Genomic DNA, 19,943 nt, shown 5'->3' with positions numbered 1-19,943 from the left:
CAATGTTACTAAATTTCTCTAACTTAGAGAAAGAAACACATATCTAGATCCAGGAAGCCCAGAAAATTCCAAATTAAATGAACAAATTAAATGAACTTATCATATCAAGACACATGGTAATTAAAATGTGAAAAATTAAAAATAAGGGAATCTTAAAAGCACCAAGAGAAAAACAACTTGTTATAGATATGAAAACTCTTGTAACATTATTGGCAGATATTTTAGTAGAAGCTTTGCAGGCCAGAAAGGAGAGGCATTACATATTTAAGGTTATCATTTTTTTTTTAAGGTTATCATTTAGAATTGATGGAGAGGTAATGCCTTTTCCAGACGAACAAAAGTGAAAGAAATTCAACACCACTACACCAGCCTTACAAAAACATTAAAAGGAATTATTTAAGCTGAAAAGAAAGAGCAGTAATTAGTAACAAGAAAACATACAAAAATATCAAATTGCACTCTTAAAGGTAAATATATAGTAAAGGTAGTGGACTAATCACTAATAAAGTTAGATGAAGGTTAAAAGAAAAGGTAATAAAAATAAAGTTTATGACAATATTTAGTTAAGGAATACATAAGATAAAGAGATCTAAAATATTACATTGAAACAAAACATGGGGAGGTAAAAATAAAGAGCTTTAGAATGCATTCAGACTTAAACTGCTAACAACTTAAAATAATTATAAGTGTAAATTGTTATATGTAAGCCTCTGGTAATCACCAAGCAAAAACCTATGTTAGATACACAAAACATAATGAGAAAGAAATCTAAACAAACCCTTAAAGAAAGCCATCAAATCATAAAAGAAGAGAGCAAGAGAAGGAAGCAAAGGAACTACAAAATAACCAGTAAAAGATTAACAGAATGTCAATAAATACCTATTAATAATTACTTTAAATGTAAATGGATTAAATTCTCCAATCAAAAATACAGAGTGATTGAATGAATAAATATATAAGACTCACTTATGTGCTGCCTACAAGAACTCACTTTACATGTGAGGGACAGAAAAAGATATTCCATTCAAATGGAAATCAAAAGAAAGCTGGGGTAGCTACATTTATATCAAACAAAATAAACTTTATGCACCCAAATAGGAAGATCTAAATATATAAAGCAAATATTAACAAATCTAAATAACAAAAATAAATAATAATAGAGACTTCAATACCTATATACATCAAAGGCTAGATTATTTAGAAAGAAGTTCAATGAAGAAACATTGGCTTTAAATGACACATTAGACCAGATAGACTTAACAGATGTACACAGAACATTTCTCCAAAAGCAACAGAACACATTCTTCTCAAATACACATGGAACATTCTCAAGGATAGATCATATGTTAGGCTACAAAACAAGCCATAGCAAATTTAAGAAGACTGAAGTCATATCAATAATTTTTTCCAGCTGCAACGGTATGAAGCTAGAAATCAATTTCAAGAAAGAGACTGGGTAATTCAAAAATATGTACAGACTAAACAACATGCTACTAAAGAACCAATGGGTCAATGAATAAATTGAAAATGGGATTTAAAAATACATTGAGACAAATAAAAATGGAAGTAGAAAATGTATGGGATGAAGCAAGAACAGTTATAAGAGGGAAGGTCATATTGATAAATGGCTACTTCAAGAAACAGGAAAATTTTCAAATAAACAACCTAACATTGTGCTTCAAAAAGTAGAACAAATAAAACCTAAAGTTAGTAAAAGGAAGGAAATAACAAATATCAGAGCAAAAAAGATTAACACAGAGACTAAAAAGACAATAGAAAAGAACAATAAAACTGAGAACTGGTTCTATAAAAATATAAACAAAAGTAACAAGCCTTTAGCTAGACTAACCAAGAACAAAAAAAAGTTCAAATAAAATCAGAAATAAAAGGGAAGATATTAAAACTGATACTAAAGAAATTTAAGATTGTAAAAGACTACTAAAAAAAAAATTATAAATCAACAAACTACCCAACCTAGAAGAAATGGATAAATTCCTTGAAACACACAATCTTCCAAGGTTGAATCATGAAGAAATCATACATTTGAACAGACCAATTTTTAGTAAGAAGATTGATCAATATTTTAGAACTCTTTCTAAAATAAGGCCAGGATGAGATTACTTCACTAGTGAATTCTACCAAACATTAAAAAAAGAATTAATACCTACCTTTCTCAAATTCTTCATAAAAAATAGACGAAGGGGCACCTGGTTGGCTCAGTTAGTTAGTTGGGCATCTGACTTCAGCTCAGGTCCCAAGGGCCTGGGATTGAGCCCCACATAAGGCACCCTGCTCAGCAGAGAGTCTGCTTCTCCCTCTCTGTCTTCCTCTGCCTCTCCCCGTCCTCATGTTCTGCTTCTCATAAATAAACAAACAAATAAATAAATAAATGATATATTTAAAAAAGGAAAAAGAACACTTTAAAATTCATTTTATGAGGCCCTTACCAAAGGCAGACAAGAATGCTACAAGAAAAGAAGATTAAAGGCCGCTATACCTGAGGAACACAGATGCAAACATTCCAACATAATATTAGCCAACACATTTAAACAACACATTAAAAGATGATACACCATGACCAAATAGGGTTCATTTTGGTGATTTCAGGGATGCAGTAATGACTGAACACCTGCAGGTCAATCGATACAACACACCACATTAACAAAATGAAGGAGAAAAATCATATAATTACCTCAAGACTTGCAGAAAAAATATTTGACAAAATTCAACATCCATTTATGGTAAAAACTCTCAACAGAGTAGGTATAGATGGAATGTACATTGACATAATAAGGCCATTGTTGACAACCCCACAGCTAACATCAAACCTAATGGAGACAAACTGAAATCTTCTCTAATAAGATATGGAACAAGAAACTAAATAAATATGTACCACTAATTAATAGCTTTTGTTTTTGAAATTGAAAATGTGTAAAGTGGTATTTTATATTGATAACTCAATTTTGTTCATTGTTAGAACTTTCTGTATACTTTTTTAAATTGTGGAAATTTAGATACTTGAATCAAAATTCTTCTGTAGTGGTATTGAGGCAACTATTTGTTTTCTGGCCAAGTATTTTCTAAGCCTTGGGGTTAAATATATTCATTGGTTGATTCTTCACAAGTCTTCACCAGAGCACTCAGAGCTCTAGTGCATATGTTTTCTATATGCCTGGCTCTTCATTATATATAATGACATTAAAATAAGTTCTATTGTAGGAATAAAGGATTATTCCTCAAAGCAATGAGCTTTTAAAATGCCAATTAATGTCAGGGACTTGGCAATTCTAGTTCTTGAAGAGTGTTGGTATGTTAGCTCTGTGCTGTCAAAACCTTAAAGACTTTTACCTAGTAACAGTTAAAATTGTCTAAAACTAACTGCTGGAGGAGGCAGTAAGATGATAAATATATTTTAAATAAAATTCTATTTGTGTTCCTGAGATAGATGCTTTAATTATCATTTGATACATTTTTTAACTTGATATCATTAATCATATTCTTTTTCCTTGAATTTCTAAACTCAACATTGATGACTGTCACTTTTTTGTCTATGTGTCTTGTGCTGGGTTTTCCTTGTCTACAGACTTCTAATGTTTTACTTATTCAGGCCTTGACATATTTTTATTCTTCCTGTATGATTTCTCTAAAGTAATTACTAGTTACATTCTCATGACTCTCCCTTATACATCTCTAAACCATACCTCTCCTCCAAACTATTGATTCATATGATCTAATTGACTTTATCAACACTTTCACTTGGAAATTTCATAGACATCTGTATTGAACATATTCAAAATGTAATTATTGTTTCTTTTCTCATCAACAAATATCTGTTTTTTTCCCATTTGTTCTATATTTCAGCAAATAGCATTAACTATCCATTTGTTCAAGCCAGAGAGATAGTTATCCTCTTTTCCTTTATCCAATTCTACATTCACATTACTGTTATATCTTAGTGATTCTGATTTGGAAATGCAAACTGAGTCTATAAACACATTTTTCTGTTGGCTTAAACTACTTTATTTATCTGGAATAGCTTCTTAAATGATTCCCTGTCACCAATGACCAGAGTGTCTTCTTTAACCACAAATCATGTAATGTAACATTCTCTCTGTAAATTCTTTAGTAGTATATCATTTACAGTTAGATTGAATCCAGACCTATACTGGCCTACCAATCTACCTCACATTTACCTTTCGCCAGCTCTTCTTCTGCTTAAAACATACATATTATGATTTATGATATAATATACTTATTAATTCAGTAAATACTATACATTCTGTCCTTCAGACAAGTTATTTCTATAAAGCAAAGTACAAATCTATTACTATAATTGTATCTTTGAATTAAAATAATATTGATCTTTTTGTACTTTTTCTGAAGTGTTCCATAGTATATGGACAGTATGCATTTAAAAATTAATCTATTGGCTATTAACCAAAAGACAAGAAACAACAAATGTTGGCAAGGATGTGGAAAAAAGAGAACCTTTGTTCACTGTTGGTGGGAATGTAAATTGGTGCAGCCATTATGAGAAACAGTGTACAGGTTCCTTAAAAACTAAAGATAAAACTAGCATATGATCCAGCAATTCCACTTCTGTCTATTTATCCAAAGAAAACAAAAACACTAACTCAAAGTGATAAATGCATGTTTATGGCAAATTTGTTTACAATAGTCATAACACAGATGACTGCTGAAGAATGGACAAATAAATTGTGACACATATATAATGGAATATTATTCAACTATAAAAAATGAAATCTTACCATTGCAACAACATGGATGGACTTTGAGGGCACTGAGTTAAGGGAAATAAATCAGAAAGACAGATACCATATGATCTCACTTATATGTGATATCTAAAACAACAGCAATGAAAAGAAAACAAAAACAAAAAACAATCCATAGATCCAGGGAACAGATTGGTGTTTGCCAGATACTGGGTGGCAAAATGGTTGAAGAGAATCAAATGGTATAAATATCACTTATAAATAATGTGACATGAGAATACAATATACAGCATGGTAACTATAGTTAATAGTATTGTATTGCATATCTGAAAGTCGCTGAGAGTAGATCTTAAGACTTCTCATTGTAATAAAAAAATCAATACAGTGATGGATAATCATTAGACTTACTGTACTGATCATTTCACAATATATACAAATGTTGAGTCGTTATGTTGTACATCTGAAACCAGTATCATGTTATATCTCAATTATACCTCAATAAAAAAGAAAAATATTAATTATATAACTAAGTTTCTTTGGTTTAGAAAGAAGTAGTTCATGTAACACAAAAAATATGTATCATGTTTACTGAGTGTTATTCAGACTATTTATCTGTTCACATGCTATTTTTAAGTAGACTATTTAGTCCTCAATGGTTTATTTTAAGGAAAAATTATATTGGTGTTATTTTGGATTTTGAATTTTGCCAAACTAAGCATCTGCCTTATTTGAAATCTTTTGCTACACTGAAGATCCTCAGTTGTGAATGAGGCATGCTTTCCACTTTGTGCGGAGGATTTCATAGGCTATATATGTTACATTTCTTTCCAGTAACCTTCTTGGATTGTATGCAGAGAAGGAAAGCTCCTGCTGTGCCAGCTGGAAGAAATGCCTATAAATTTCATACTCTCTAAGCCACTGTCTAGAAATTACGGATACTGTGGCCAAGGTCTTTTTATTACATTTTGTACAATGCTTCCATCAGTCTAATCACAACTTATTTCATCTACTTCTTTCTTATAAGGTTATGATTTAAAGAGAGAAATCCATCCCTAGAAAAAACATTCTTTCAGCTAGTATTTCTGAGCAACTCGAAAGTCGAATTGTTTAACCAGATATGTCACTAGCAATGTTTTATATTGTTTTGCAAATGAATACAGACATTGCTATTGCCTAAATAAAAGTCAAGACCGATGTTTTCAGCTTACGCTATACTTATGGATGATTGATTATTTTGACAAGAAGTCTAGAAGAACAGGCCTTTAAAAAATGTTAATGAGCTAAAAACATAGACCTACAAAAAGCATCATTTAAATTTCCTGTTGCCTCCTGGCTGTGTCACATAATTACTGCCTCACTTTTATAGAGAACTGAGTTTAAAAAATAATGAAAATATTGCTTTAATCAAGGACTATAGTTTTTCTTCTGGCAAAATCTCAATAGTTTCTCTAAGTTCATTTTGTTAAATTCTGTAGGCATTCCGTTTTTCTTAAATTTTTTAAAGTTTTTTTTTTAATTTCAATATTATTAGCACACCATATTATATTAGTTTGAGGTATATGATATAGTGATTAGACAACTCTATACATTATTCAGTGCTCATCATAAGTATACTCTTTAATCCACTCATTTTCACCCATTTTCCCACCCACCTTGCCTCTGATAACTGTCAGTTTGTTCTCTGTAGTTAAGAATCTGATAAAGCAACACATTTATTTCTACTTTGTTGATTTGCTGGCCTGCTTCAGTTCACTGTTCATTCCCTGTCCCAAGACAAGTCCTAGATTTTGATAATATATGACATATATAGACAGAATACACTGTCTTTTATTACATTCAAGGCATTGTTTACTTTCCAGGAGATTATAGCCATCCTAATTGTGGAGATATTTGGTAAGTCGGCATTGAAATACAAATCAAACTAGGGAGTAAATGAACATTTTTGGAAGAAATGACATATATTTTGTATTATAATTTTTTAATGATAATGTAAAGAATTAAAGGAAATTTCATTCCAGACATGTTTTATTTATTTTTTTTTGTTTTGACATTTTATTTTTAAGTAATCTCTCCACCCAACATGAGGCTCAAACTCACAATCTTGAGATCAAGAGTCACAAGCTCTATCAATTTAGCCATCCAGGCATCCCAGGAAGATATATTAAGTTGACTTTATCAGAATGCAAAATAGGGAAATGTGCATGAGAGATATATTAAAGGACACTCTCTTTATACTAATGGGTTTGAATGTTATTTGGAATATTGCAAAAAGACTTTGGAGAATATAGGACAAGGGTGAATGCATTATGTGCACACTTCACAAAATTTCTCTGGGCGTAACATAGGAGACATATATTTCAGGTAAAGAAAAGATAAGAATGTCAGGAGAAAGATGAGTTAGTAAAAGCCAGTTAGTAATAATCATGGAGATAAAGGGCTAGACTTTGGCTTTTCCTTTTCAAACTTATAGGTGGTTCTTTATGAAATAGTCTTCGTACTTCCCTCCATTTTTCCCTGAAATGTATCTTCAGTGTATCTACTACATAGGACTAAATCTTATGGGCTGCCTTCAAGAACAATCAGATTTATATATATCCTATGTATTCCCTGTAAAAAAGTTTTCACTGTTATATTTATTCAACCTAAATGTAGGACCACCTATGTAGGCAAGACTTGGTGATTGTGATTCTTAAAATATATGAAAGAAGGATAAGGCACATGGAAAACCAGTGTCACAAATGTGGAACAGATTTCAGAAAATTCAGAACTGTATATGATCTCTACCAAGAATTTTATCCTAAATGTACTGTTTTAACATTACTTAAAAAGTGGACAAGATATAAATATGTGAATAAAAACAGTTGTGTTCCATGGACAGAAAACAAATAATAATATGAAAGGGAAAAAGTAGTAATCATAGTAAAATTAATTGATTAGACACAAGGTTTTTGCTAGAAAATATTGAGATTTAATGGAGTTCTCTTCTCTTTAATGTCACCTAATATGAGAGAAGACCTGATGCCTTATGATCCTGTTTTCTTAAAAACAAACAAACAAAAAAACCCAACTTGCAAAGATCTAATGCATCTATAGGTGTATATATTTTACTTTATTTTACATTCAGGAATACACTAATGAGATCTAATTGATCTAATTCAAAGTTCACAAAAAATATATGACGGTAAGCATTTTAAAATGATGACATCAACTTTTTTTTTTTTTTTTTTGAAGGGATGGTCTATGGGCTGGTAGTGAAACCATTTTTCTTTTTTCTTTCATGATAGAGCTTCCTAATGTAATACTTAGACAATAGTGAAAATTCTTTTATTTTTTTCCAATATTTTTTCTTTTGATTTTTAAAAAACTTTTTGAATATTTTTTATTGGAGTTCAATTTGCCAACATATAGTATAACACCCAGTGCTCATCCCATTAAGTGCCCTCCTCAGGTCCAGTCACCAAGTTACCCCATCCCCCCTGCCCACCTTCCCTTCCACTACTCCTTGTTCACTTCCCAGAATTAGGAGTCTCTTGTGTTCTATCACTCTCTCTAATTTTTCCCATTCAGTTCTCCACCTTTCCCTTATAATCCCTTTCACTATTTTTTATATTCCCCATATGAGTGAAACCATATGATGATTGTTTGTCCTTCTCCGATTGACTTCCTTCACTCAGCATAATACCCTCTAGTTCCATCCACATCGAAGCAAATGGTGGTTATTTGTCCTTTCTAATGGCTGAGTAATATTCCACTATATATATATATATATATATATATATATATATAGTGCAAGAGGGTTCCCCTTTCTCCACAACCTCTCCAACATTTGTTGTTTCCTGTCTTGTTAATTATCAACATTCTCACTGGTGTGAGGTGGGATCTCATTGTGGTTTTGATATTTCCCTCTTGGCGAGTGATGCAGAGCATTTTCTCATGTGCTTGTTGGCCAGGTGTATGTCTTCTTTGGTGAAATTTCTGTTAATGAAGGATGAGATGAAAGTACTAGCTATAGCTTCATGTATATCTGCCCATTCTTTTTGGGCATTAAGTGAAATATTTCATTACCCCATTACCAAATTTTGCATGTATGGAGTTTCAGAAACATGTTTATTTCAGTTTAGGAAATGCACAACTCTTCAAGGTATCCAGAAGACACCATGTTCCTTTAAGTCTAGCTATCAAGATTAAAGGGTATGATTAGAGGACAGAAAAAAAAAAAAAAAGGAATATAGCCTAAGGGGTAGGATTAGAGGTCAAAATAAAACAAAACAAAACAACAACAAAACACTTATTTTCAATTCCTTTCCTAAGGGTATCTAACCCCAAGGGAAGAAGAAATTGGGCTTGCACTATATAGTTTATATATCATTTAAATTACATTCGGGGGGAAAAAGGCATTGAGAAAACAATTTCTTTGCAGCTCATTTCATGTTTAAATACTTTGCCAACTATTTTCTCATATTTCATTTAAGGTGAAATTGAATATCTAAAAGGAAATCACTTCAGAATGGGCTAGATGCTAATTAACATGATTATGTTTCCTTCCTTTCTTTCTTTTAGCTAAAGTGATCAGAGGTACTAGGTGCATACCAAATCAGTCATACACAACAATATCATTTGGTTTTGAAAAACAATTTACTCTAGCTTTAAAAAAGAACATATTGTTAATGAGCTTTGCCAACACTGCTTTCAGATATCTTGAGGTTTACATGCATAATGGCAACAAGGATAACAGCAGAGTATATCTGGATTAAAATAGCAAATCAAGACTATGTCATTATTTCTCCACATCCATGTTTCTAATTTGATTTTTTTTTCTTTGCCATAACAACAAATTGACAATGCATTAATTTAAATGTTCAATTTAAAACCAGCCTTAGAGTTAATGCATTTAAATGGATAAAAGCAAAGATAACAGCAAGCTAAAAGCTTTGTGAAAATTGAAATGCTATCAACCCAATTTAAATAATTTTGGTTCTACCATGATTTGTCTTCCATATACTAGACTAATACTTATCCACCTTAACAGTTGTAGATTCGGAAAATCTGAAGGCTTTCTTTTAATGCCAAGTAAAATGCTTGGGGCAAGTCAGGGATTATCAAAGATTAGTTTAACGTCCCCAAAAGATAAAATAATATCATTTTTGAAGCAGAACAAGTAATATTTTAAGAATTTCCAGTCAATGTCATTTTTAGAAATATTTTAAATATAATAAATTATGCTAAAAAGAGGTTTATTAAAAATATCTAATGTATAAGGATATATGGAAATAATCAAGTTTATTGCAAGAACAAAATGCATTATATAGATTTTATAATCTCAATAGAAATGAGTAGAATGCAAAGTATGGAAACATTTTTAGGTGCACTTTTTAAAATCCTGGTGGAATGTGAGGAAAATCTGTAAAATATCATTTGACCAAAATGAGTTTCTCTCACATTTTAACTCAAGCTTATATTGAACAAGAGCTTTAAAGCATGATGTCTATTACTTCATTAAAATAGCTAACTCTAGTCATCTAGTCCAGAGAACAAAGGCTGTCTTGTTAAGTCAAAAAACAAACAGGGCAGCCCAGGTGGCTCAGCAGTTTAGCGCCGCCTTCAGCCCAGGGCCTGATCCTGGAGACACGGAATCGAGTCCCACGTTGGGCTCCCTGCATGGAGCCTGCTTCTTCCTCTGCCTGTGTCTTTGCCTCCCTCTCTCTCTCTCTGTGTGTGTGTGTCTCTCATTAATAATTTTTTAAAAAAAATCTTAAAAAACAAACAAAACTAAACAGATAGCCAAGCAAATTTAGAACCAAAGGACACTAGTTTTAACTGATACCTTAAAGGCCATTTTGTTAAATCTTCTTATATACAGTATGATAATCTAGGCTGTTTCCTGATTGCCATTATTTTCATTCTATTAGCAATTTTTTTTCTCTTTTTAAGGCTCCTGCTTTACTGTTTCCCTACATAACCACATATGTATTTCCATACATATCCTCCACCTCAAATTAATGATTTCATTATGTCTACTCATGACATAGTGCATATATCTAATTTCTATTGTTGACCTTAAAAAAAAAGAAAAGAAACAGCTACTTTAGCAGCAAAATGAGTTTTTTGGAGAATAAGTGGAGAATTGCAATTCATGACAAGCAAACTATGGTGAGTTGCAGACAAGTCTAGAGAACAAGAAAAGGGGTTGAAAAAGAAGGAAGATCAGAGGGGCTATTACGGCTTCTTAATGCCTAAGTATGGTAGTTTCTCATTGGCTGGGCTCTTGCTTTGGGAGAAGAAATTATTTCTTTCTCCTGCTGGTGTGCATAACGTAAGCTTCTTCCTGTTGGGGAATAAGAGTTATGCTTTTATGGGAGGTGGTAGTGTTTAAGAGCTATCCATTTAGGGCTTCCAGACACTATTTTTAATGTGGTTTTCTTTATTCACTTCACACTATAAAAATACTGTATTGTATTTTTGATTCTGGATTATTTAAGAAAAAATGTTCAATTAAATGAATTTTGATTACAGTTAAGATAAATACTTGGGGACTGAAAAAAACATAGTAGCAGATGGGTTGAGGACAAAGATCAGAATTCAAAGTGTCACCAAACTGATGTTGAGTTTCCTTTTTTTTTTAATCCCCCTCTAGCATACCAGAAATGGGTTCTAGCGCACAAAGAGAGCACTAAGTTCTCTAATTTTGGCTTGAGAAACAGGAAGAAAAAATTCATAATTCACAAAGTATGCAGAATCCTCTCTCCTTTTTTTTCCCTTTTCCTTATTCTCTCACACCCTAGCCTTAAAGAATTCTGTGGAAAGGGTAACAATTAAAACAACATGAGCCCACAGGAGCTAAAACTAATGAAGGGAAACTTCTCTGACCAGTGGAGCTGTGATTCCAAGAGTCCAGGACAATCTTTCATTACTTTTTCATCTCATCTGTCCTGCTTGGACTTGGATGCAGTTACATTCAAAAAAGTATGCTGCTGAGAAGGGCAAGGTAGTCCCAGCTTTCTGTCTAGAGGACTGAAAAATATGAGCCCCCAGGAAATACCACAGTATTGGTTTTCTCAGATTACCATAACAAAATACCATAGACTGGTTGACTTCAGCAACAGGAATTTATTTTCTCAGTTTTAGAGAATAGAAGTTTGAGATCAGGGTACCTCCTATGATCAGTTCCTGCTGAGAATTCTTCCTGGCTTGAAGATGACCATCTTCTTGCTGTGTCCTCACAAAGTAAAGAGAGAGAGAGAGAAAGAGAGAGAGAAGAGAGTTATTTGTTAGTTCTTTTTATAAGGACATAAATTCTATCATACTACATCTTCACACTAATGACCTCATTTAACCATAATTACCTCATGAAGGCCCTATCTCCACATATAGCTTATTGGGGTTTGGGTTTCAACATATGAATTTATGGGAGTGGGGGACACAATTCAGTCCATATCAACCAGGGAATTCATGGAGATGGAAGAGCTCAGGGAGGTAAAGCTATAATTTTTTTTTTTTTTTTGAATTTGTGAGCTCACCTCTGAGAGGCACATGTGTGGATCCTATCTCAAACAATACTTTTGAGAACTAAATGTAGACTAAGTCTTAGAGCAGCAGTTGTTAAATATGTGGAACATATTCAAGATGCACTGTAAAGCATTTGAAAATTGAACTGATATTGGAACCACAGCCCATAGAAAGTACTTAAAACTGATGATCTGAAATATACCAGGTTGCTTACCTGCTAAAGAAAAAATAATATGGGATTTAAATAAGACCTAATGTCTCATAGTACAATATTCAAAAAAATTGAGTTACAATTTAAAATTATTTTGCATACAAATAACAAGAAAAAATAATATTGCACAAGAAAAAGATTAATAGACATCAGACCTGAAATGACACAGGTGATGGAATTAAGTGACAAGAACATGTATAAGCTATTAAAAAAATTAACAAACAATCCTGAACATTCTTGAAAGAAAAAGAAAAATAGAATGTACAAAATATACACCAAATGAAAATTTTAGCATTGGGTTCCCTGGGTGACTCCTTCAGTTAAGTGTCTGTATTCAGACCAGGTCATGATTCCTGAGTCCTAGGAAGGAGCCCAAGTTTAGCTCCCTGCTCAGAGGTAGCCTACTTCTTCCTCTCCTCCCTGACTCATGTCCTCTCTTACTATCACTATCTCTCTCAAATAAATAAATGAATAAATAAATAGTCTTTTTAAAAAGAGAAAGGAAAATATAATAAATAAAATGTTAAGAAGATAGGGAAAACCTCACTGGATTGACTCAATGGCACAGTAGAGACAACAGAAGAATCAGCAAGCCTGAAGCTAAATCAATAGAAAGTATTCATTCTGTACAAAGAAGAGAATAAAAAATTCAAAAAACAAATGAAAAACAATAACAAATTACTAAACCTCAGGGATGAGTTTGATAGTTTGCCATGTGGTTCCTTAGAGTCCCAGAAGAAAAGGAGAAATAGTGTGGGCTAAAAACATTAATTTAAAGAAATAGTGACTAAAAACTTTCCATTTTGGTGGTAGATATAGTATTCAAAAAGCTCAGAGAACCTCAAAGGAATTAAACTCAAATATTAATGCTCAGACAGATTATAAGCAACCTGTTAAAATGCAAGACAGAATAACTCTTGAAAGCAGTCAGATAAAGGAAACTCGTTACCTATAGGAGAAAAACAGTAAGAATGTAGATTTCTCATTGGAAATCATGGAAGCTAGAGAAAAGAGCACAGAATTTTTCTAGTTCTAAAAGAAAAAAAAAAAAAAAAAGCCATTCCATGAATCTAGAAGCAGTTTAAATATGCCTCATGAAAATAAGTGAAATGAAGATATTTTAAGGATTAGTTAAAACTAAGAATCTGTTGCCAGTAAAACATCTCCACCAGAATTACAAAAGGAAATTTCAATGGACAGAAAGGATATGATATCAAAGGAAAATGAGAACATAAGATATGAAGAGAGAACAGCAGTGGCAGTAAATTAATGGGTAAATATTTAAAAATTATTGGTCTCCCTTGAAATTTTTAAAGATACATTTGAAAGTTGAAAGCAAAATTTAAAATATTGTCTAATGAGATTTTTAATGTGTATAGATGTAATGTATAAACAACTGTCACATAGAAGAATAAGGAACCTAAATGATAGTTAAGTTTCCATGTAGACTGACAAATGTCAAATATATATATTGTAATACCTGGACCAACTACTGAAAATGTTTATGCATATTAATATAGCAAAAATTAAAAATACATCAAACACCAAAAAGTGTTCAAATAATCCAAATGATAACAGGAAAGGTGAGAAAGGGAGGGAGAGTGACAGAGAGAAAGGGAGAGCTAGAAAGAGATAGATGAAAACAAACAAAATGGTAGAGGAGTATTATTCTAGTCAAAGATGGTGACATAGGAGGTTCCTAAACTCACCTCTTCCCAAGGATACACCCAATCTATAGTTACACCTAGAGTAATACCCTCTGAAAGAGATCCAGCAACTAGCTGAGTGACTTCTACACATTAGCCAAATGAAAAACACACCCACACCAAAAAGGGTAAGAAAGTGAGATGCACTCTTGCTATAAATTGCATCTCTGAGGTCAGTGACTTATAATCAGAAAGGAACTCACAACTCCCAGGTTCTCTGAGGAGCAAAAGGTTTGGACTCAACATTTAGCACCTCAACTTTTAAGACTTCCACCTCAGGGTGGACTTCAATCACTTAGTTCTGAAAACCAATGGGATTTGCATCCATGAAGTTGACAGACTATAGCAATCAAAGAAACAGTTCTCAATGGGCTCAAGAGGACTCACTGTGGCTGTACCCTTAGGGTCAGTATAGAAGGAGCAGATAGAAATGCCAATTCTCCAGTTTTTCCTTAAAACAGGCCTACTCAATTATTTCAAAAGCTGCTGCCTAGGGTCCAGCTTCCATTCAACCTCCATTAAGGAGCTGAGATCCAGCCCTTTGGGATCTTGACATGTAGTGGCATATGTTCAACTATTGGGAGCCAGTAACAATGAAGACACCGTGTGCAATCACAAAAAATTGAGAGACAATCAAGAGTTCAGGCCAGGATGAAAGATAAAGTTTATCTCAACAGGGGACCATTCCATTGGGACTGGAAAGGTAAAGAGAGAGAGAGAGGGAGAGAGAGAGAATTCAAATAAAATTCAAAATAAAAGAGGAGGCAAATGAGAGAGGAAGCATTACAGTATTATATAGGATCATAAGAGCCTACAATAAATAAATATACACCAAGAAATTGCATTTCTTGAAAGAAATGGATGGATTCCTAGAAACATACAATTTATCAAGACAGGTTTATAAAAAAACTAAAACAAACAAACATAAAAACAACCCTGAGCAGGTCAATTATTATAAAGAGACCAAATCAGTAATTAAAAATCTCCCAACAACAACAACAACAACAACAAAATCCAGGACTAGGTAGTGTCACTGGTGAATTCTGCCATATATTTAATAAAGAATTTATACCAATTTTCAATCTCCTCCCAAAAGTAAAAGATGATAGAACACTTCCAAAATCATTTGAGGCCAGAGTCACCTTCACCAAAAGCAGAGAAGGTGACTGAAAAAAGAAAGAAGGAAGGAAGGAAGGAAGGAAGGAAGGAAGGAAGGAAGGAAAAAAAGATAAAGAAAGAGAGAGAAAGAAAGAAGAAAAGAAAGAATAAGAAGAAGACGAAGAAGAAAGAAAGAAATAAAAAATAAAGAGAAAGAAGAAAAAGAAAGAATAAAGCAGAAAGAAAGAAAGAAAGAATGAAAGAAAGAAGAAAGAAGAACAAAGACAAGAAAGAAAGAAGAAAGAAAGAAAGAAGAAAGAAAGAAAGAAAGAAAGAAAGAAAGAAAGAAAGAAAGAAAGAAAGAAAATGACAGGCCAATATCATTGATGAATATAGATGCAAAAATTCTCAATAAAATATTAGTAAACTGAATTCAACAATACATTAAAAGAGTTATAAACCATGACTAAGTAAAATTTATTTCAAGGATGCAAAAAATGGTTCAATGTCTGCAAATCAATGTAGTTCATCACGTTAATAAAATGAAAGATAAAAATCATACAACTATTTCAAAAGATGCAGAAAAAGCATCTGACAAAAATTCAACATTCATTTTTTATAAAAACTCTCAACAACATGGATATAGAGGGAATATTCATCAACAGTTTAAAGGCTGTATATGACTAGGCCAAAGCTGGCATCATAGTCAATTGTGTAAAGTTGAAAGCTTTTCTTCTAAAATCAGGAATAAGACAAGGATGTCCACTTTTGCTACTTTTATTTAACATAGTATAGAAAATCCTAGCCAGAGTCATTAGGGAAAAAAAGAAGGAAAGAAAGAAGGAAAGAAGGAAAGAAGGAAAGGAAAGAGAGAAGAAAGAGAAAGAGAAAGAAAGAAGAAAGAAAGAAAGAAAGAAAGAAAGAAAGAAAGAAAGAAAAAAAGAAAGAAAGGAAGGAAGAAAAAGGAAGGAAGGAAGGAAGGAAGGAAGAAGAAGAAGAAAGAAAGAAAGAAAGAAAGAAAGAAAGAAAGAAAGAAAGAAAGAAAGAAAGAAAGAAAGAAAGAAAGAAAGAAAGAAAGAAAGAAAGGATATCTAAATTAGAAAATAGAAGTAAAAACACCTCTATGTGCAGATCACATCACTTATACATAGAAAACCCTAAAACTCAACCAAAAAACTATTAGAACTAATAAATGAATTCAGTAAAGTAGCAAAACACAAAATCAATATACAAAGATCAATTGTATCTTTATGAACTAATATAGAACTATAAGAAAGAGATATTAAGAAAAAAATCCAATGTATAATTGCATCACAAAATATAATATACCTAGGAATAAATTTAATCAAGGAGGTAAACAATCTGTATGCCAAAATCTAAAAGACATTAATGAACTAAGTTGAAGAAGAAACAAATACATCGAAAGATATTCTGTGCTCTTGGATTGGAAGTAATAATATTATGTCCATATTACTTAAAGCAATATACAGATTCCATGTAATTCCCATAAAATTTTAATGGCATTTTGCACAGAAGCAGAAAAAAAAATAAATGTTTCATAGAACCAGAAAGACCCCTAATAGCCAAAGCACTCTTAAGAAAGAACAAATTTGGGAGGTTCACACTTCCTGATTTCAATCTCTATTACAAAGCTATAGTAATTAAAACAGTATGAAATTGGGGAAAAACAAAAACAGGTACATAGATCAATGGAATAGGAGGTAAAGGAGGTAGAGTTCACAAATAAACCCACACACGTATAATTGATTAATTTACAATGTAAGATTCAAGAATTACAATGGGGAAAGGATAGTCTCTTTAAAAAATTGTGGTGAGAAAGCAGATAGACACATGCAAAAAAATAAAACTGGACCATTATCTTATAATACACATAAAAATCAACTCAAAATAGTTTAAAAACTTGAATATAAGACCTGAAACCATAAAACTCATAGAAGAAAAGATGGTTTCCTTAACCTCAGTATTTGCAGTAGTTTTTTGGATTTGGCACAAAAAACAAAGGCAACAAAAACAAAAGTAAGCAAGTGAGGCTACTAAATAACTTCTGCATAGTAAAAGAAACCATCAACAAAATGAAAAGGCAATGTACTGAATGGGAGAAAATTCATATATCTGAAAGTATTAATAGCCATAATATATAATGAACTCATACAAATCCATAGCAAAAATAAAGCAATCTAATTAACAATCTTGTAGATATTTTTCCAATGAAGACATAGAGATGGCCAACAGGTACTTGAAAACATGTTCAACATAACTTATTAGGAAAATACAAATCAAAACCACCACAAGATATCACCTCACACACTTTAGAATGTCTCTCATCAGAAGCCAAGAGGTAATATTTGTGTTGGTGAAATGTGGAGAAAGGGAACCCATGTGCACTGTTGGTAGGAATATAAATTGGTGCAGCCACTATGGAAAATGATATTTAATTTCCTCAAAAACAAAACAAACAAAAATAATAGAGCTACCATATACATCTAAAGGAAATGAAAACAAGATATTGAAAAAGTGTCTTCACTCTTAGGTTCATTGAAGTTTCATTCACTTGCCAAGAAATGTAAACAACCAAAGTCAACTTAAGTGTCCACCAATGGATAAAGACACACACACAACACATACATGTGTACAGATAGACACCAGAATATTATTCAACTGTGAGAAAGAAAAAAATACTGATGTCTGGAACAACACAGATGGACCTCAAGGGATTGTGCTAAGTGAAATAAGCAAGACAGAGAAAGAAAACAGAAAAAGATGAAAGCTTCATGGATGACTTATATGAGGAATCAAAAACAAAAATTCAAACTCATGGAAACAGAGTAGAAAAGTGGTGTCAAGGGTTGGGAAGGTGGGAGAAATAGGGAGAGGTTGGTCAAAAGGTAGGATTTCTTAGATGGAAGATGAATTAGTTCTGAGGATCTAATGTAAGACAAGTGATTAAATTAATAGCCCTATTGTATAAATGAAATTTTATTAAAGAGTAGAACTTACGTGTTTTCAAACACACCCCTTAAAAAGATAAATACGTAAAGTGATAGATGTGGTAATTAACTGGATCCAGGATATTGCTCCACAATGTGCAGTTATATCAAATCATCATAATCTACACACTAAATATCTTATAATTTTAAAAGCCAATTATCTTTTAATAAAGCTGAAAAAGAAAAAACAACAGTAGATATAAATGCAAACTTATCAATAATTCAGATGAAACAGATCACTTCCTTCCAACCCACTGCATTAATATGTATTACTAGCAATATGTATTGCTAGGGCTACCATATCAAAATATTGCACACCAAGTGGCTTCCACAACAGAAATATATTCTCTCACTGCTCTGGATGCTAGAAGTCCAAAATTAGTTTTGACAAGTTTAGTTTCTTCAGTAGCCTTTCTTCTTAGCTTAAATATGACTGTTGACTCCCTGTGTTCTATCAAGGTCTTCGTGTATGTACCCCTGGTATCTCTTTGTACATTCAAATTTCCTCTCCTTATAAGGACATTGGACAGATTGAGTTTGAATCTAGTCTAAAGTGTCATTTTAACTTAATCAACGTTTTAAAGGTTCTCTTTCCAAATACAGTCACATTCTGAGACATAAATTTGGGTTAGGGCTTTGACATATAAATTTGGGGAAAGAGAACACAATTTGGCCATAATGGCCACAAGCTACTGAATCTCTCAAGATAAAACAGATAACCGGCATAGTTCTATAATTATAAATGAAATGAAATTTGTAGCTGAAATGCTTCTGAAAAAAAGAAATCTCCAGGTCTAGATACTTTTTCTGGTGAACCAAATTAAAGATTTAAAAAAGAAATACCACCAATTTTACACAATACTTTCCAGAGAGTAGAAGAACAAATACCCCCCTCTTTCAAATTATAAAGCCAGCATTACCCTAATATTAAACCAGAAAACATTACCAAAAATAAATGAATGAATGAATGAATGAATGAAAAAGAAAATTGCATACCAGTCATCCTTTTGAACACAGATGCAAAAACCTTCAACAAAATGTTAGCAAATCAAATCCCACTCTCTCAGCATCTATAAAAATAATATGTTATACCAATTATAGTTTATTCCAGCAATGCAGAAGTGGCTAGATATTAGACAAATCAATCACTGTATCTGTATCTCACCATATTGGTAGTCTAAAGATAAAAATTCACACAAAAAAACTAAGGCATTTGACAAAATAGAAATTCATTCCTTTTAAACATCTCAGGAGATTAACAAACTAGGGAAATTCCTAAAGGTAATAATGATCATCTAAAAAATAAAGACTTAGCTAACACTTCACACATTTGATGGTGAGAAAGATTGGAAGGGCTGTCTGCAACAATACAAGTCCGAGTAATTAAATAAGTCAAGAAAAAAGAACAAAATGCATGAAGATTAAAAGTGAAGATATAAACATGCACTTATTTGCAAACAATAAGATTGTCTACTTATAAAACCCCAAAGAATCTATTGAAAAGTTCCTAGAACTAATAAATAATTTTAGTAATGTTGTAGGATATAAAGTCAACCCCTCACATAAAAAGTCATATTTCTATATTCTAACAATGAATTATTGAATGTAAATTTTGAAAAAATATTATTGACAATAGTTACAAAAATAAAATATGTTAGTATATATGAAATAGACATGTATA

Source organism: Canis lupus, chromosome 21, assembly GCF_011100685.1.
Source record: "Canis lupus familiaris isolate Mischka breed German Shepherd chromosome 21, alternate assembly UU_Cfam_GSD_1.0, whole genome shotgun sequence".
NCBI lineage: Eukaryota > Metazoa > Chordata > Mammalia > Carnivora > Canidae > Canis > Canis lupus.
Note: the sequence above shows the minus strand (reverse complement) of the source record.